Here is an 18,978-nt window from a genome sequence, read left to right as displayed (position 1 = left end):
ACTTTATTACATGGAATGTCTTATGGGAATACTCTCGACAAGCCATTTGTATGAATCTCCTGCTTATGACATCAAGTGGACTCAGGGCGTCAAACCCTATCCACTCCCTATCATTAAGCGGATTAACTTTGGATGGATCATTGGTTGTTAATCTAGTGAATGTGTGACAAGGGGTTGGGAATTCAAGAATCCTAAAATAAACCACTTTTGATTCAGGCACAATTCCACATCTCAAGTATTCTTCGTGGTCCATTTGGACACGTCAAGTTAATCGGTTGACTCATCTAAGTCTAGTGTCACCCCCATCATCTCTCTGAGATATTCTACCACCAAGTGATTACAGCCCAGTTCACATGGATCCGCCCAACATGAAAACACCGGAACAAGCGTGGGTCCACCCAATAGAGACATTATAAGTTGAAGTTGCTGAAGTCAAGAATGGATTAGCTCAAGTGTTGAACTTGTTACGGAGCCTACCTAGGATCAATCTTGGGGCTGACACAACTCCTCCTCCAGTAGTGCTAGAACCAACTAGGCCTACAGATCATCAAGGGACTTCGTCCAAGGATCCCCCTCTGGCTATAATTAATGATGAAGAAGAGGAATTTGTGGCATATGTTCAAAAGGAACCTCTAGAGACAGAGAGGGAAAGGAAAATGAGAGAACAATTAGAGAAGCTTGAGGGTATGATTCAAGCAGGGAAAAGTCAGGAGAGTCAAACAGTAGATTTTGATGAGATGAGTTTCTTTTCAGAGGCAAGAATCCCTGAAAAGTTCAAGTGTCAAACCAACAGATTTGATGGGTTAAGGGATCCTAAGGTTTGTCTGGAGGTATTCCTCAATGGCAAATTGTTGACAATCAAATAAGGCAGGTATTCATGTTAACATTATCATAATCGGAACTAAGATGGCTCACGCAGTTGGAATCCACATGGACACAGAATTGGGCGGTAGTAATGAAAGTCTTCACTAAACAGTATCCCCATAACACTGAAGTAGATAAGGAACGTCGAGAGCTCGAAACCTTGAGACAACAACCTAGGGAAGGGTTTACCACTTTCTTAACAAGGTTCAGGAACAAGGCCGCCAAGATGGTAGATTGACCTTCTGAAGTAGTGCAAGTAGAAATGTTAATTTGAGAACTTATCAAAGCCTTATTATAATGTTCTCTACTATCAACATCTGCAGACTTTTGATGCCCTAATAGCCACTGGGACACTTGTTGAGAATAAGATCCTAAGGGATGCACAATATCAAGTCATGGGGAAGAATGCCAATGGTGGGCTAGGAAAGAATCTTGAAACTAATGTGGTAGGTGCAATCCAATAGTCAACATCATTTGCAGCCACTTCACCTTAACAGTCGTTTGTGATACGATCAAATGCTCCTTCCTAAAAAATTTCTCACCCAAGAAGACAATTCATAGAATTGGGAATGCCTTTGGCCACAATATATGAAAAGTTGAAGAAGCAAGGAATTTTGGGAACTATGGCTCTAAGGGTGATCTGTAATCCTCCCCCAACTTGGTACAAGGATTGTGAGTGTTGTGCTTACCATGCTTAGAATGGGCATACTACTGAAAGATGCATAACTTTACAGCATATAGTTCAAGATTTGGTAGACAATAGGACCATTGAAGTCGAGGCCAAACAGTCTCCCAATGTCATTACCAACCCACTCCCTGATCATGCAACAGTCAATGTCTTGGAAGGAGAATCAATGGAAAGTGACCCCACTCAACTCATCAAGTCACAAGCTTGAAGAAATCACTTGATAAAAACCCCAGGGAAAGAAGACCCATCAAGAGAAGAGTCAGAAGATGAGGATCAGATGCCCGCCTTCCCTCATTCATTACCTACCCCAGAAGAGGAATCCACCATCTCATACCATCGACCTTTGTCATTGTCTTCCCTCTCACCATACCATCAGAGAGCAGGAACTCCATCATCCTATCATCCACTATCTTCATCAGAATACCCTATCTCCTACATCACATCCCCTTCATATCACCCCACCTCATATCCTTCATCACCCTTATATCATTCCCATTCCCAGGGGTTGCTAGACAATCCATCAAATCCAAAAGAAGGATGGATTGGCGGGTACAACTGGAAGGATATACTTCATCAGCAGAGTCAGTAAATGTTCTGAGGGAAAGTCAGGAGAATGACCCTACATCTTTGATTCAGTCAAACACACCTCAAGAGGAGGTTCCAAAGGAAAGAGAACAGGACAGTTACATCACAGGAATAGTGGATGTAGCACTGATTGAAGATGAGTTCTCCTCTAACAACCCCATAACAATGATCCGGTCAAAGGAGGCCCCAAGCCCCCGAGTACTCCTGAAGAGAGAATGGGAAAAGAAGATAAGACTCATCTAGAGTTTGTAACTTTCCACCGATCTGAAGAACCACATTTGTTCATTTCCACAAAAACCAAGATCTTAGGAGCTACATGAGCTCAAGCCCAGGCCTTTCAAAGGAAGAAGCATATATGTAAAGCAAAGAAGAGCACAAAGACTGATGGTCTGCAAGCACTATGCCCGAATCAACTGCAATAGGAAGACTCGTAATGGTGGTCAAAGATGTGATCGAGGCACCGGGATGGCATCCCTCAACAGGCTTGAAAAGTTGGATTTATAGAAAGAAGATTAAGCAGCCTTCACCAATCATCACCCCTCAAAAAGTTTAGCTTTAGCAAATATGAGTTGGATCAACTCATCTTTGTGAAGAAACAAGTATCTAATATCAACACCATTGAAGAAATAGCAGCAACTTTCTCAGAAGGAGAAAAAGGCCCTTTGCCACACCTCCTCATCCATCAAGCCATCAAACTGCTCCTGAATTGGACTAGCATTGGAGAAGACTTCAAGTGTACTCATGCTATTGAGTCAACCAACCTGAATACCACTGACAAAAGCATCAAGTCAGTTGTCAAGTTTGTCATTGAGTCTATTGTTTATGATTTCGTATAAGCCTTCCCTCTCGAGGCAAGTCTAGAGTCTATGTATGTCGAGTCTATTACTCCTTTCATAAATGAAATTTATGATTTTGAGTATAATTTGCCTCCTTTTTTTTATGGTGATCTTAATAAATTTTGAGAGTTAATAAAATAATGCAAATCAAAGAAATCCAACCCATCCGTAAGGATACTCGATCTATTAACCTAGGAACTGACCAATGCCTTCGAGAGGTTAAAATTGGCACCACCCTAGATGACGAAGAATCAGAACAGATGATTAGTCTTTTGAAAGAGCTTTCCAAAGTCTTGTCTTGATCTTATGAGAATATGCCTGGTATAGACCCTGATATCGTGTAACCCTAATTACCAACCTATCCTGGGGCAAAACCAGTAAAGCAGAAGCTCCGAAGAATGTAGCTAAAATGGAGTGAAGATCAGAGAAGAAGTTGTGAAACAGTGGAATGTGGGGTTTCTACAACTAGTGAAGTACCTCCAATGGCTGGCTAACATAGTACCAGTGCCAAAGAAAGATGGCAATGTACAAATGTGCGTAGGCTTCCAAGATCTTAACAAGGTAAGCCCTAAAGATGGCTTCCCATTACCTCACATTGATGTATTAGTCGACAACACAGTGGGGCATGCCTTGCTATCATTTATGGATGGATTCTCGGGATACAACCAAGTAAGCATGCACCCAGGGGATCGTGAGAAGACAACCTTCAACACTTTATAGGGAATCTATTGTTACAAGGTGATGCCTTATGGATTAAAGAATGCTGGGGTAACTTATCAGCTACATGAACCAATCTCGGATCAAGGATTCCATTTCTGGGGCAAAGCATCGAGAGGCATCGGTCCATCACCTATAGGCCACTAACCGAGTGGGGCAGTGGAAGTACTCTACAAGAATGTCAAAGCCACCCTTCAGAAAAAAAGAAAAGTCAAGAGAGAAATTGGCTGAGACTCATAAGGATTATGCAGACAAGTTGCCACTTGCTTTGTGGGCATATCAGACTTCTATACGATCCTCGACTGGGGGCAACTCCTTTTTCATTGGTATATGGGATTGAGGCAGTACTACCAGAAGAGATTCGGGCAGCACATTTCAAGGAACTTTTGGATAGCCAGTTACTTGAAGGAGAATAGGTAATGACCCGGCATGACAAGCTTAGTTTTTCTGGATAAAAGGAGTATGAAGACCATGGATAATCTGAAAATATATCAACAGAGAATGGCAAGGGTCTTCAACAAGAATGTGAAGCCCCATCACATAGAAGAGGGTGAACTTGTTCTTTGAGAACAAAGAGCCCTAATTCATGACCCAAGAGGGAAATTCAGGCCCAACTGGAGTGGCCCATTCACTGTCAAAAAGATTCTACCAGGCAATACTATGAAGCTTATAGACCACAACGGCAACGAAATACCCAGACTAGTCAACATGGATCAACTTAAGAAATATTATGTCTAATTGGGTGAATACCCCGAACTACATCAGACCTGATTCCTCTCAAGGGATACATAGGCAACTTGACATGTGCAAGTGTGGTCTCAAGCATCTCAAGGCAATAAGTTGGTTCTTAAATTAATAATCAAGGTATCTTAAAAGATCATTATAGTTTGTGTCCCCTAAGAATCGCCATTTGGCATGTAAGGCCATTAGATATCTATCCTTCACCTATTGGTCCATCAATTCTTATCTAGAATTCTATCCCCCAAGAATCGCCATTTGGCAAGCAAGGCCATTAGGTATTTATCATTCACCTATGGTCCTTCAAATTCTTATCCAGGATTCTATCTCCCAAAAAGTCACCACCCGACACCAGTTTATCAAGGGCAGTTCATTCCATATCCTTGACCAAGTCAAAAAAAAAAAAAAGAACTTGTTGCAATAGTGGTAAAGGTTTGGTAGTGTTAATAGTTAATGAGTAATGCTTTGATAAATCACCACATCTTCTCTTTGCTCGTGATAACTACAGGATAAGTCATGAGCTCCTTGGATGAGACATTGAGGAAGGGCACAAGGACTACTAGAATCCATGAATATGTCAGTGCTTAGTCAAATTGGGTGCATAGAGCTACATCACAATCTGCTTCGATAGATCCCTCAGCATTGGGATGTTGATCTACATATATTTTAGTTTGGGTTGATTGAGATCTGTCCAACTCTCGAGGAATTCTGAGTTTACATGTTATCTCCACCTAAGTGCAAGTTGATTCAACCATCTTTGAAGAAAGATCATTCAGAAGAGATTCAAGACTGCTTCGGATGGAAAAAAGAGAAAATGAAGCAATTCGTCAGATATGGAAAGATTAATATTCTTAAGTTGGCTAGGATCTTCATTCAATACCTACCACTGGGAGGAATCCATCAGCAAAGGTCAAAAGATGCTTATCTACTATGTATGATAGCTCACTATATTCTCCAAACTCTAGGACGTGGTGCACTAACTGTCTTGATAGAAGTGATAAAGCAATTAAAGAAAGGAAGAGATATCATTCCCACAATCCTTACAGAAACATTCAAAGGGCTTGATGACATGAACAATAGCTGTAGATTCAAACTCAATCATTATCGTGGAAGTCCCGCCATTTTCTAACTATGGCTACTAGATAAGCTGAAGCTGAACAGGCCATCAAATGGAAGTTAACTTGGGGCTCTTGGTTACCAAGGAAGGAGGGAAGCCTCGGAATTCAAACTCACTGATGATTTGGAAAGAGTACCTACAAGAAAGAATTACATAAGACATTGCGTGAAAATGTCCAAGAAAGCCATAAGAAGATTTTATAATGAAGACCTCGGGCTACAACTATGTCAAATTGATGAGATTGACTCACACATCCTTTTATTTGTCTGCATATATTAGTCGACAATATGGGTTCAGGGCAATAGACCCAAAGGAGTTAGTGAACTTCCACCCACCCCAAGAGTTGTCTCCCCACTTTGTTGCTTACCTATCTTGCCTATGATAGGAAAGTTGTTTCCCTCCCATGTAATTCACTTGGTAATAGAATGAGGTGATGTTTGGATTTTAGCGTCATTCTGGTTATTCTAATGAATTGTTGCTTACCTATCTTGCCTATGATAGGAAAGTTGTTTCCCTCCCATGTAATTCACTTGGTAATAGAATGAGGTGGTGTTTGGATTTTAGCGTCATTCTTGTTATTCTAATGAATTGTTGCTTACCTATCTTGCCTATGATAGGAAAGTTGTTTCCCTCCCATGTAATTCACTTGGTAATAGAATGAGGTGATGGTTGGATTTTAGCATCATTCTGGTTATTCTAATGAAGACTTGAGTTGTGGAATTAATCGTCCCTTCAAATTCAAAGTAAAAAACTCAGAAAAAAAAAAAAGGAGAGAGATAAGTTTTCATTCCAAAATAAAGAGCCAAGTTTGGCCATATATGTATAAAAAAATGAACATGGGGAGGGAAAAAGAAAAAGAAAAAAGCAACATTTGTGTTTTGTAGGAACAACAGGAACAGATCTCTAGGGATCACCATCCTCATCTGTGCCATACTCGGACCCACTTACAGAAGTCATCAAGTTACTAGACATAACAGTATCATGTGCTGACCGTGAACTCGCCAGCTGTGCTGTGAGGTCCTCAATCTGGGTGGCCTGGTCAGCATTCTATTCCCTCAGAGAAGCAACCTACCCATCTTAGGAGGCACAAAAGATGGTCAAAGCAAGAAGAAAATCAAAGAAAAAAAATCTGTGAAAATCCCCACCCTCAATATAAAATTCAAAAAAAAAATCAAATCAAAATTCAAAAAATCAAAAGAAAATTTTTTTAATCAATAATAAAAATCCAAAACCAAACTTTAAAGTTCAAAATCAAAACCAAAATTCAAAAAAAAATAAAATAAATCAATCAAAATCAAATTCAAAATTCAAAGTTAAGCAAAATCAAAAAAAAAAAAAAAAACCAAAAATCAAAGGTCAAGAGCCAAAGATCCAAAATCCAAAAAAAGAAAAAAAAAAGAATCAAAGAATCAAAGATTAAAAAAAGAAAAAAACAATCAAGTCAAGAATCAAAGATCAGAATTAAAAAAAAATAAAAAATAAAAAATAAAACAAAACAAAAACAAAACAAAACAAAAAAGATTCCAATTCCAAGGAATAGCTAAAAAATTATTACCACAAAATACAATACCCAAATCTAATTTCATGAGGAGCATGAAATTTACATCACATTCGTGTGAAAGGTGAAAATCAAATTCAAGTGGAAAGTAAAACTCAAAGCAAATTAATGTGGTAGGTAAAATTTACATCACATCTATGTGAAAGGTGAAAATCAAATTCAAATGGCAAGTAAAATTCATTTGAAAAACAAAATTCAAATCAAATCCAAATCAAGAGCAAATCAAGATTTCAATTCAAAAGTCCAAATTCAAGATTCTATTTCAAAGGTCAAAATTCAATATTCCAATTCAAAAGTCCAAAAGATTAAAAACCCAAAGAAGAATCAAAGAATCAAAGGTAAAAAATCAAGAATCAATTATTAATGTCTTTTATAGGGTTGAAAGAGCAGCAAATTTCTTTCCTATAACTGACAACACCAGATAGCCCAGCTTGGTTTGAAAGAACCCGCCTAGAAGACCAGATAGCCGAGCCCGGTTCGAAAGAACCCACCTGAAACATCAGATAGCCCAGTCTGGTTCGAAAGAACCCACCTGGAAGACCAAATAGCCCAGCCTGGTTTGAAAGAACCCAGCCTGAAGACCAAATTCCCTGAACTGGCACATGTGAAGCCCAGCTAAGGAAAATTCAAGAATCAAATATTTTTACTTATTGCAAGTTTGTAAGAGCAGTGAATTTCTTTCTTGTAACCATCGGTCCCAGATAGTCCAGATTGGTTCGAAAGACCTAGCATGGAGACAACATTCCCTGAACTAGCACATGTGAAGCCCAACTAAGGAAAAGTCAAAGATCAAAGTACTAAAATTTTTTACAGGATTGGAAGAGAAGCAAATTCCTTTCCCACAATCGGCAGCCCAGGTAAGTCCTAAAACTCAAAAAAAGTTGAGAGATATTATCTGTTGCATTTTTCAACTTCGTCATAAATGAGTAAGATGACAGTAGTACATGCTTCAGGTGACAAAATGTGGTCGTTCTTTTCTTTGTCATTCGACCGTTACCACAGGCCTCAGCCAAAGAGGAGCATTCTGTAGATACCCAATTTTGTCACCCTCTTTCGGCTATGACGAAATATGGATCTTGGATGCGACTTTCGGCTTCCGATCAATAGAGATGATGATGGAAATATTCCCCTACTTGAAACCCTTGGAACCCCCGCCGAGAGAGAAGAGGGTCCAATTTTGTCTTTCGATATACGAAAGTATCTGGTCAAGATGATCGTACATATGGATAGTGCTCGAAAATATGATTTCGATGATATATGGCACCTCAAAATCAGATCGTCAGATCTCCTGTGATCGTCACTGGAAAATTACATTTTCCCATAAGTATATCGTGCACACTGGCAAACCTGTGGGAAACCTAGAAAAATCCCCTACCTACCCAAATACCCTAAAATTCATCCCCTACCTACCCAGAAAACCTAGAAACATTCTTCTACCTGGAAACCTTGGAAACCCCATGTGGGAGAGAAGAAGGTCCAATTTTTACTTTCTATATGTGAACGAATCTAGTCAAGATGACCGCACAGATGGATAGTGCTCAAAAATACGATTCTGACGATATATGATATGTTAAAATTAGACTATCAGATTTCCCCTGATCATCACCAAAAAAATCCATAATCGCACGCAGGCCAGCCCTCACGCATAGTGCATCGCTGCTACCCGTCACTGCTACCTATGGCTACTGCTCGTGGCTGCTGCCCGTGGCTGCTGCCTGTGGTTGCTGCCCATGGATGAAGCACATGGCTACTGCCCATGGCTGCTGCACATGGTTGTTGCCCATGTTTGCTACCCAACCCGTGCCCCCTCTGGCCATGACCTGCACCCCCTCAGGCCATGACCTGCACCCCCTTTGGCTATGACCTGCACCCCCTCTTGCCTGAACTCGTGCCCCCTCTGGCCATAACTCGTGCCTCCACTAGCCATGACACGTGCCCCCTCTGGCCATGACCCACACCCTTATTGGCTGTAGCCTACGCCTATGCTTGTTGTTGCCCATGATTGAAGCACATGGCTACTGCCCATGGCTGAAGCCCATAGCTGCTGCCCATGTTTGCTGCACAGCCTATGCCCCCTCTAGCCATGATCCACACCCCTGTTGACCATAACCTGTGCCCCCTCTGGCGATAGCCCATGCCCCCTCTGGCTATGACCTGCACCCCTGTTGGCTGCAGCCGTCGCCTATGCATGTTGTAGCCTGTGCCTATGCCTGCTGCTTCCAGCCCATGGCTATTGCCCATGCTTCCTGCCATTGCCTACTGCCCTAACCAGCCTTGTGTGTCGCATACCCATACCATAGTGCATCACACCCATGCCACTGCCCACTTGCCATGCGTCGTATACCCATGACATTGCATGCACACTTTGTGCATATTGCCTACCCTCCCATACTGACCATGCCCTATGCACTTCAACCCAATCTTGGGCGCCATCGTCAATGGTCGGGATTGGTTTTCCACTGACCATTTAAGACCAAAAAATCATTTTTTTGCTTAGGATTCTCTCTCCCAAAAAACCCATTTTTTTCCATTGGATAAAATCCCTCTTCATCCACTTTAGTCCAAAAACCCTCTTTCCTCCATTGGATAAAGATGTTCCCTCTTTCCCATTGGCCGGAAAAACCTATAAATATTTCCCCTCCTTTGGATTTCACACACCAAACAACCCCACCTCACTCCATAGTAGTGAAGCTCTACCCTCTCTCCTCCCCCCTCTTGATTTTCTTTGGGACTTCAAAGTGATCTTCGTTAAGATCCAAAATCTTGTTCGGATCTTTGAAGTGTTCATCGGGACTTTGAAGATCTTCAATCCAAGTTCTTAGTCCAAATCCAGTTTTTTTTTTCCACAAATAGTGTGTTCTTCAACTCCCTCCCTCCTTTGAGTGTTCTTGGTTTTTACTAGAAATTGAAACACCCCTTGAGGTTCTTCGAGTCTACGAAGAGATCTTTGTTAAGATCCAGAACTTTGTTCGGATCTTCAAAGTATTCTTCGGGGCTTTGGAGATCTTCAATCCATTTTTAGGTCAATCTATTTCTTTCCAAAAATAACAGTTCCCAGTGGAAGCCCTATCCGAGTGCCCCTGGAATCTTTCCAGAAATAGCCATCCCTAGTGGAAGCTCTGCCAAAGTGCCACCTCAGCCTAGCCCTCCCCTAGCCTATCCCCAACGGAAGCTCTACCGGAGTGCCACCCCATCCTAGCCCTCCCCTAGCTTATCTCTAGTGGAAGCTCTGCCAAAGTGCCACCTCATCCTATGCCCAAAAATAGCCTTCCCTAACCAAAGTTCTGTCATAATCCAAATCCAGAAATAGCCTTTTCTAGCCGAAGCTCTATCAGAATCCAAATCCAAAAGTAACCATTCCTAGCTGAAACTCTGTTCGCATACCATCACAGTCAACATCTCTCAAGAAATGAAGTTGGAGGTCAAGACAATCTTCCCTTGAGCCAGGACAATCCGAGCCAGTACTAATCAGGGGCCCACCCCTCTTGATCCGAAATAGGGGTTAATTTTAGGTATAGTTTCTCAACCAACTTATCATATAGACTTTATATAGACCTTGTTTTAGTGTATATAGTAGTTTAAATTCAGTCAATGTATATTAGCCATGCATTTGGAATAGTAATAACTGTGGAAAATGTTCATTCTTAAGCATCTAGTTGGAAGACCAGTCAAACCAGGTAGATTGGGTGCCTAACACCTTCCCAATTCTATAACCTGACACTTACCCTAAATCTCTAGACCAGACCAAATTTTAGGAACTTTTCTCAGGAATTGGTCCTAGACCCATAACCCTTGGTGGTGACTCCAAACTCCCATTTGTAGAATCTCTATCCCCGTATTAGATCATCTTCAAACCCCCGTCTCGAATGATGAATTTCACTCTTTTGAAATAGGCCCCCACGTATCTTTGAGTGATGATACTTTAGTGCAGGGTCCACAAGGTAAGCACACACAACACACCCCCTCCCTTATATGAAAGAGATGAAAGGGCGAGGAGAGAGGATGGAATCGACGATGCATGAGTCCATTTTTGGCCGCTACCCTCACAGGGGTTGAGGCGGTTCTACCTGTGGAAATATTGGTACCATCCTTAAGGGTGCTTCTTGATAGTCAGCTACTTGAAGGAGAATGGGTGAAGGCCAAACATGACGAGCTCAATTTTCTCGATGAAAGGCATATGAAAGCTATGGATAATCAACTGAGAATGGCCAGGGCCTTCAACAAAAATGTAAAGCCCCGCCACATAGAGGTGGGTGAACTTGTTTTTTGAGAACAAAGAGCCCCAATTGATGACCCAAGAGGGAAATTCAGGCCCATTTGGAATGGTCCATCACTATTAAGGATATTCTACTAGGAAAAGCTATGAAACTCATAGACCACAACAACCAAGAAATACTCAGACTAGTCAACATGGATCAACTCAAGAAATATTATATTTGAAAGGGTGAATAACCAAAATTACATCAGACCTGATTCCTTTCGAGGGATACGTAGGCAACTTGACATGTGCAAGTGCATTCTCAACCATCTAAAGGCAATAAATTGGTTCCTTGATTAATAATCAAAATATCTTAAAAGATCATCATAGTTTGTGTCCCCTCAGAATCGCCATTTGGCATATAAAGCCGTTAAGTATCTGTCATTCCCCTATTGGTCCATCAATTCTTATCCAGGATTCTATGCCCCAAAAATCACCATTTGGCATGTAAGGCCATTAGGTATTTGTCATTCACCTATGGTCCATCAAACCCTTATCCCAGATTCCATCCCCTAAAGAAAATCGTCACCCGACACCAGTTTATTAAGGCCAGTTCATTCCCCATCCTTAATCAGTTGAAAAAAAAAAAGAGCTTGATGCAACAGTGGTAAAGGCTTATTTCAGACATTAGCTAATGAGTAATGCTTTGATAAATCATTATTTCTCTTTTGTTTGTGATGGTTTTAGGAAAATGCATGAGCTCGTTGGATGAGACGTTGAGGAAATGGACATTGGACATGAACATGAGGGCACCAGGGTTGCTAGAATCTATGAATGTGTCACTTCTCGATTAGATTGTGTGTGTGAAATTACATCACCAATTACTCCGGCAGGTGCCCCAACACTGGGATGCCAACTTGTATGTATTTCGATTTAGATTAGTAGAAATCTTCCTAACTCTTAAAGAATTTTGGGTTTGTATGTTATCTCCACCCAAAGGTAGGTTGTTCCAACCATCTTTGAAGGAAGATTATTAAGAGGAAATTCAGGACTTCTTCGGATGGAAAGAAGAGGAAGTGAAGCAATTCGTCAGGTATGGGAAGATTGACATTCTGAAGGTGGCCTAAATCTTTGTCCAATATCTACCAATGGGAGGAATCCATCAACAGAGATCATAGGATGCTTATTTACATTGCATGATAGCTCGCTACGTTCTTCGAACTCCCAGACATGGTGCATTGCCCGTCCTAATTGAGGTGGTAAAACAGTTGGAGAAAGGAGGTGACATCATCCCTATGGTTCTTGTAGAAACATTCAAGGGATTCGATGACATGAACCATGGCCATAGATTTGGACTAGATCATTTTTAGGGGAGTCCTACTATTTTTTAGATTTGGCTCCTTGAGAAACTGAAGTTAACCAAGTCAGTAAAAGGAGGCCCACTCAAAGCCCTTTGCTACCATGATAAGAGGAAAGTTCTGGAATTCAACCTTATCACTGACTGGGAGAAGTACATGCAGGAAAGGACTGTGTGAGATATTGTATGGAGATGCCCAGGGAGGCCACAAGAAGATTTTCTAGTGAAGACCCTTGGCTACAATTATGCCAGGTTGATGGGATTGACTCACACATCCTTTTATTTGCCCACGTACATCAGTCAACAATATGGGCTCAAGGTGAATGACCCAGAAGATTTAGTGAGCTTTCACCCACCTCAAGAGTTGTCTCCCCACCTTGTTACTTACCTATACTATCTATGGTAGGAAAATTGTTCTCCTTTCCATGTAATTCACTTGGTAATGGAATGAAGAAGTATTTGGGTTTTCATGTTATCCTGATTATTCTAATTATGACTTGAGTTGTGGAATTGATTATGCCTAAAACATTGCAAACATAAAAAAAAATTAAAAAAAAAAAAAAAAAAAAAAAAAACAAAAAGAAAAGTTTCTCTTTGTGTCAAAGATGGACTTTCATTCATAAGATGCCAAAATAAAAGGGCGAGGGAAAAAGAAAAAGAAAAAATATGTGTTTACAATTACAGGAACTAGAGGAACATGTCTCTAAGAAGTAAACTCATCCTCTGAATCACCCCCATGGAGTACTGGGGAACTCGTCCAATCTACTCCAGCCTCTGTGTCATATCCTGAATCAGTGCATCCTGCTGGGCAATCTCCTGTTGGTAAGAGCTGACTTGGCTCTCCAAGGTGACAATCCTTCCATCCCAAGGAAAATGGGAGAGTATCAAGAAGATGAATAATGAAAGAGGAAGGGCAAAAAATAAAACATAAAAAATAAAAAATAAAAAAATAAAAAAATAAAAAAGAAAAAAAAGAGAAAAGGTAGAAAATATCACCTCACATAAGCCATAATGCACCCTCCTGATCTCATAATAGACCTCCAGAGACACCTGAGAAAGAGCATATCAACCAAAGGGAGTCAAAAGTTAATTAAAGGATGATTAGATACTCACATAGTCATAAGGAATGGGCAACCCAAGGGAAGCATCTACATCTGTGCTCTACCCCAAAAGATGAGGGAGGCTAGGGTTGGCCGCGTTGGGATAGCACCAAGCAGGAAAGCCATGAAGGGGATGTTGGCTACTCTGAGAGACCCACTAGCACTATTAGAGGGTCCAGCTTATGAAGGATTAAACACTAAAGTGTGACTAAACAGTAGAAGGGCCTATGCGTCGTGTTCTCCTCTGAAAGAACATTAGTCAAGACCAAAACGAAAAGAAGTTGAAGCGTGAAGGAAATACCCAAGAGAGGGCAATATACCACTGGACCGTCAGGACCAAGAGGGGTGCATACTGTCTCTGCCTTCAGGAAGGCTCTATAGTCTTCATCCCAGTCAAGAAATGATTCATCCCATACTCCATCCACCAAACTCTCAATCTCGTCCGCAGGGATGATCTCTAGGCAATGCATGGTAGGATGAGGAAGACAGAAAGAGAGACATGACTCGATATCAGACCACTAGGGTATGACTCTCCCACCCAGGTACTAGACATGACCCCATATGCCTCGGAACAGGACTCGGTTTAGATAAGTATCTAGCCAAGACAACTTCGTCAGAGTCTGGAAATATGAGAGACTAGAACGGCCTCCAAGTGACCTACAAATCCAAGGAAAAGTAAGTACAATACAGGACAAAAAGAATTTTAGTGTCAAATGTGGCATACCTCAGTAAGACCGTTTAGAAGAGAACGAGCTGTAGTCCCCGAAGGATGGTGCCGACCCCTGAGCACATAACTGTCTCCCCACCTTGTAGCTATGGGGAAGGAAAATGCCTAAGGATCCCTTAGTCTGGGAGCTATGATCTCCAGATACTCAAAGCACCAAGGCTATGTTAAAAGATCAAAGTAAAGAAGTGCAATCCAAATGAATGAAAGGAAATAGGTACAAGAAGGAAGGTTTCCTGGAGGATGTAGCCCGCTCCCTTGAGACCTCGGTCTCCATATGACAATAGGTCTAGGGTCCGCAAGAGGTATGCATAGGCGGCCCCGCCCCAGTCCCAATAATCTACCTTTTGAAGATCCCAGAAGAAGAACACTAGGCGAATGTCTACTCCCCCTCGAAGGTCACTAAAAAGACACTGACCCACAGTAAACAACAAGAACGAATGGGTCACCTATGCCATATTGCCGGGGTTTACCCACAGGCCGGTTCTCTACCATCATGCACTAATATCCCCAAGATGGATATGTGTCTGATCAGCCGGAATGGTAAGACCTGTTAGGTCCGCAAATTCCCTAGCTGTCGGAGTCTCGAGAAGGGTCATGGGTCTACCCCCAAATGGAACGCCCGTCAAGGCGTAAAAGCACAAAGGCATGATGGTGATCTCACTAATAGGAAGATGAAATGAGTGAGTACTCAGCCACCACCACTCCATTGGGGCCCCTACCAGTGTCGGATTGAATTTCTAGGTCTCTATAAGAGCTAACCGACATAGGCATGATGAATCAACCATCTCCCTCACTCTACGAGAAAGTATACTATGTTATGACTATACCATGTTCGGATGGCCATACAGGGCCAAGGTAGGTGGTTCCCTCCCTTCGTGCTAATGGAAATAAAGAATATATATATAAAAAAGAAACATAAAAATAAAAGATAGTAAAAAAAAGAACAAAACAAAAATAAAAGATGAACAAAAATAAATGAGCAAATGTAAAGACTTACCCAAGAACCCCATATGGAGTTGCAGATGTGGTTATGACTGTTGTGAAGAGTCTACCCAAAGTGCCAATCGGCCAGGCCCTCATTCCTTTGGGAGGAACTACTGCAACCCTGCAGCTGGATTTCTCCACAAGTCTTTCTCTTTCTTTTTTCAGCAATATTTTCCAAAATCATAAAAGAGACCCAAGAAGTTTCCCAATTTACACAAAATCCCACAAGAATGTCAAATTCTCCAAATGACTCCTTCCTCAAGATCTATGTAGATCTTCAAGAGAAAGATGAAGAACTTCAAGGAAAACTTAAAGATCTTCGAAAAAAATTTGAAGAAACCCGAGAAAATGCAAAATGGTTCGGATCTTCGAGAAGATTCCAAAAACCTAAACTCACTCGCTCACGAATCATTCTCCACTCAGAAAAGTCAGAATGAGGAATAAACAAAGGAGGGGGGGGGACCATTTATAGGTAGAAAATTCGTTTTCCCAAAAAAAAAAATATTTTCAATTCCAATCTCAAGGTGCAAATCCTTTTCTTACCATCAAATACCAAGTTCAAAATTATTTTTGTAGTAAATTATGGAAAGTAAAAATCAAAGGGAAGTTAAAATTCATGTGATTGTTGAAAATTCAAATTCACATAAGAATGGAAAGTAAAAATCAAAAAGAAGAAAAAACTCACATCCATGTGGTAGGTGGAAATTATATGGAAATGGAAGGTAAAAAATCAAAAGGAGTGTAAAATTCAAATTGGGTGAAAATTATATCACATGAAAAAAGGAAATTCAAAGCTAAAAGTAAAAAAGCAAGATCAATGGTAAAAGCAATGTTCAAAATAAGGTCCCAAATCAAAAGCAAAACGAAAGATTCTAAGTCAAAGAACCATGAATCAAGAACTCAAGGGAAAATCAAGAGAAGAAACAATTTCATTGACCAGGCCCCAGGTGGCCCAATTGGATTCACCCGGCCCCAGGCAGCCCAATCTCTTTGCATGCTTCGGGTGACAAAATGTGGTTATTCACACTTCGGCTGTTGGCAGAGGCCTCGGCCAAAGAGGGGCATTTTGTAGACACCTAATTTTGTCACCCTTCTCCGGCTATGATGAAATGCATATCTTAGATGCGACTTTTGACTTTCGATCAACAGAGATGATGATTGACTAGGAAAACCTGAAAACATTCCCCACTTATCTGAAAACCCTAGAATCCCCCACGTGGGAGAGAAGAGGGTCCAAATTTGACTTTTTATATACAAAGAAATCTGGTCAAGATGACCATATAGATGGGTATTACATAGAAATACAATTCCAAAAATATATAGCACGTCAAAATCGGGCCATCAGACCTCCCGTAATCATCCCCAGAAAATTACATTTTCTTGTGTGTATGCCACACACTGAAAGCCTGCTAGAAACCTAGAAAAATTCCTTATCTACTCAAATGCCTTAAATTCAGCCCCTACCTAAAAACCCTAGAAACCCCCTACGCGGGAGAGAAAAGGGTCCAAATTTGACTTTTTATATAGGAAGGAATTAGATTAAGATGACCAAACAGATGGATAATGCTCAAAAATACGATTCTGACGATATATGGCATGTCAAAATCAGACCGTCAAATTTCCCACAATCATCATAAGAAAATTCTATGATCACGCTTGTGTTGGGCGCTGGCCAGCAGGCACACGCCCTCGCTGGCTACTGCCTAGCCCGCATGCACTCACCCCCACTGGCTACTGCTAGGGCTCGCTGGCTGCTGCCAGCACCCCTGCTGGGAGCTGTCAGGGCCCCCACTGGGTGCTGCCAGCACCCTTGCCTACATCATGCGCATGCTGCCCTACACACCCATGCCACTGCCCCGCACACCTATGCCACTGCACGCACACCCTTGTGCCTAGGATGTACCCAGCTATGCACCACTACCCGCACACCTTGTGCACATTGCCTGCCATCCCATATGGCCATGCCTCATGCACTTTAACCCAACCTTGTGTGCCGCCATCAATGGCTAGGATTGGTGTTCACTAGCTTGGTGGGTGATGAGATTTCCTCTTCACCAACTTTAGTACAAAAACTCACTTTTTGCTAAATACTCTCTCCTCCCATTAGTCCACAAAACCTTTTTTTGCCCATGGTTAAAAAACCATTTTACCCACTTTAGTCTAAGAACCCCTTTTGCCCATTGGTTAAAACCCTTTTTTACCCACTTTAGTCCAAAAATCCCATTTTTTTCCCATTGGTTAAAAATTCTCTCTTCCCCCTATTGGCCCAGAAATCTTATAAATTCCCCCTCCTTTGGATTTTACACAACACAACAACCCCACAACTCCCCCTTTAGGAAGTGAAGCTCTGCCCTCTCTCCTCATCCCCTCCCCCTTTGAGTTTCTTCGAGTCTTCGGAGTAATCTTCGTCAGGATTTGAAATCTTGTTTGGATCTTCGAAGTGTTCATTGGGACTTTGAAGATCTTCAATCCAAGTACTTAGTCCAATCCAGTTTTTACTAGAAAATAGTATGTTCTTAGTATCCTCCCTTTGAGTGTTCTTGATCTTTACCAGAAGTAAAAATCCCTCCCCCTTGAGGTTTTTCGGGTTTACAAAGAGATCTTTATCAAGATCTGGAGTTCTGTTCAGATCTTCAAAGTGTTCTTTGGGGCTTTGGGGATCTTTAATCCATTTTTAGGTCAATCTATTTCTTTCCAAAAATAGCAATTCCTAGCGGAAGCTCTGTCTGAGTGCCCTTGGAGTCTTTTCAGAAATAGCCATTCCCAGTAGGAGCTCTGTAGGAGTGCCACCTCAACCTAACCCTTCCCTAGCCATTCCCAGCGGAAGCTCTACCAGAGTGCCACCTTAGCCTATCCCTCCCATAGCCTATCCCTAGCAGAAGCTCTGCTAGAGTGCCACCTCATCTTAAGCCAAGAAATATCCTTCCCTAGCTGAAGCCCTATCCAAATCCAAATTCAAATCCAGAAATAGCCTTCCCTAGCTAAAGCTCTGTCCGAATCCAAATCCGAAAGTTACCATTCCTAGCCGAAACTCTGCCCAAATATCATCCCCATCAAAATCCCTCAAGAAAGGAAGTTAGAGGTCAAGACCATCTTTTCCTAAGCCAGGAGAATCCGAAAGATAGTTTAAGCCAGTACTAATCAGGGGTCCACCCCTCTTGACCCAAAACAGGGGTTAAGTTCAAGTACAGTTTCTCAATCGAATTGTCATCATGTAGACTTTAGATAGACCTTGTTTTATTGTATATAGTGATTTAAATTCAGTCAATGTATATATGTGTGATAGCTTAGCCATGCATGAGAAATAGTAATAATTATGGAAAATGTTTGTTCTTAAGCATCTTATAGGAAGACCAGTTGAACCGGGTAGATTAGGTGCCTAACACCTTCCCAATTCTACAACCTGACACTTACCTTATATCTTTGGACCAAACCAATTTTAGGGCCTTTTCTCCAGAATTGGGCCCACCCCAAGGTCCTAGGCCTATAATCCTAGGTGGCTAGTCCAA

Source organism: Macadamia integrifolia, chromosome 8 (genome assembly GCF_013358625.1).
Source record: "Macadamia integrifolia cultivar HAES 741 chromosome 8, SCU_Mint_v3, whole genome shotgun sequence".
Taxonomy (NCBI): Eukaryota; Viridiplantae; Streptophyta; class Magnoliopsida; order Proteales; family Proteaceae; genus Macadamia; species Macadamia integrifolia.
This window is presented reverse-complemented; position numbering follows the sequence as displayed.